General features: G+C 36.3%; 1 non-coding gene across 1 annotated transcript; it reads right to left on the bottom strand.

Moving 5' to 3' along the window:
• Positions 1-1344: 1344 nt before the first annotated feature.
• LOC127747994 (small nucleolar RNA R71) lies at positions 1345-1452 on the bottom strand. Its single transcript, XR_008009937.1, has one exon. It is a non-coding gene; the product is annotated as a small nucleolar RNA R71 (small nucleolar RNA).
• Between the last annotated feature and the right edge of the window lie 469 nt (positions 1453-1921).

Genomic DNA, 1921 nt, shown 5'->3' with positions numbered 1-1921 from the left:
CGTTTAAACGCCAGCCAGGGTGCCTGGCTGCGCGTTTAACGCCCAAAAGGGTAGTGCTTTGGGCGTTAAATGCTAGAATGTGCACCATTCTGTGCGTTTAACGCCAGGATGGCACAAGAGGGAAGATTCTGTTTTCAATTCAAATTTTTTCAAGTTTTCAACATTTTTCAAAATCAAATCTTTTTCAAATCAAATCTTTTCAATCAAATCTTTTTCAAAATCAATTTCTTTCCATTTTCAAAAATACTTGCTATCAATTAATGATTTGATTCAACATTTCAAGTATGTTGCCTTTTCTGTTGAGAAATGTTTAATGTTTGAATCATATCTTTTCTTGTTAGCAAAGTTATTAATTTTTAAAATCAAATCTTTTTAAATTTTTTTTCAAATCATATCTTCTCAATCACATCTTTTTAAAACCATAACTTTTCAAATCATATATCTTAAATCACATCTTTTTCAAAATAGTTTTCAATCATATCTTTCTAATTTCTAATTTCAAAATCTTTTTCAAAAATCACTTGATTTCTTTTCCACTCTTAGTTTTCGAAAATCAATTAGTATTTTTCAAAATGTTTTTAAAATCCTTTTAATTTATTTTCAAAAATTTCTTCCCCTCTTTTCACATCCTTCTATTTATGGACTAACACTCATCCTTAATGCACAATTCAAACTCCATCTTTCTTGATAAGTTCAAATTTTCTACCTTTTCCTTCCATTTTTCTTTTCCTCTGACACCTCAAGGAATCTCTGTACTGTGACATAGAGGATTCCATATTTTCTTGTTTTCTTATCTTTCATATGAGCAGGAGCAAAGACAAAAGCATTCTTGTTGAGGCTGACCCTGAACCTGAAAGGACCTTGAAGCGAAAGCTAAGAGAAGCTAAGGCACAACTCTCTGTAGAGGACCTAACAGAAATCTTCAAACAAGAAGAAGACATGGCAGCCGAAAACAACAACAATGCCAACAATGCAAGGAAGGTGCTGGGTGACTTTACTACACCTACTCCCGACTTCTATGGGAGAAGCATCTCTATCCCTGCCATTGGAGCAAACAAATTTGAGCTTAAGCCTCAATTGGTTTCTCTAATGCAACAGAATTGCAAGTTCCATGGACTTCCATTGGAGGATCCTCATCAATTTTTAGCTGAGTTCTTGCAAATCTGTGACACTGTCAAGACTAATGGGGTTGACCCTGAGGTTTACAGACTTATGCTATTCCCTTTTTCTGTAAGAGACAGAGTTAGGACATGGTTGGACTCACAACCTAAAGAAAGCCTGAACTCTTGGGAAAAGCTAGTCAATGCCTTCTTGGAAAAGTTCTTTTCACCTCAAAAATTAAGTAAGCTTAGAGTGGAAGTCTAAACCTTCAGACAGAAGGAAGGAGAATCCCTCTATGAAGCTTGGGAAAGATACAAATAATTAATCAGAAAGTGTCCCTCTGACATGCTTTCTGAATGGAGCATCATAGGTATCTTCTATGATGGTCTGTCTGAACTGTCCAAGATGTCATTAGATAGTTCTGCTGGAGGCTCTCTTCATCTGAAGAAGACGCCTGTAGAAGCTCAAGAACTGATTGAAATGGTTGCAAATAACCAATTCATGTACACTTCTGAAAGGAATCCTGTGAAGAATGGAACGAATCAGAAGAAAGGAGTTCTTGAGGTTGATACTCTGAATGCCATATTGGCTCAGAACAAAATATTGACTCAGCAAGTCAATATGATTTCTTAAAGTCTGTCTGGAATGCAAGCTGCACCAGGCAGTACTAAGAACGCTTCATCAGAAGAAGAAGCTTATGATCCTGAGAACCCTTCAATGGAAGAGGTGAATTACGTGGGAGAACTCTATGCAAACACCTATAATCCTTCATGGAGAAATCATCCAAATCTTTCATGGAAGGATCAACAGAGACCTCAAC

The sequence above is a fragment of the Arachis duranensis genome, chromosome 5 (assembly GCF_000817695.3).
Source record: "Arachis duranensis cultivar V14167 chromosome 5, aradu.V14167.gnm2.J7QH, whole genome shotgun sequence".
Classification (NCBI taxonomy): domain Eukaryota; kingdom Viridiplantae; phylum Streptophyta; class Magnoliopsida; order Fabales; family Fabaceae; genus Arachis; species Arachis duranensis.
This window is presented reverse-complemented; position numbering and strand designations above follow the sequence as displayed.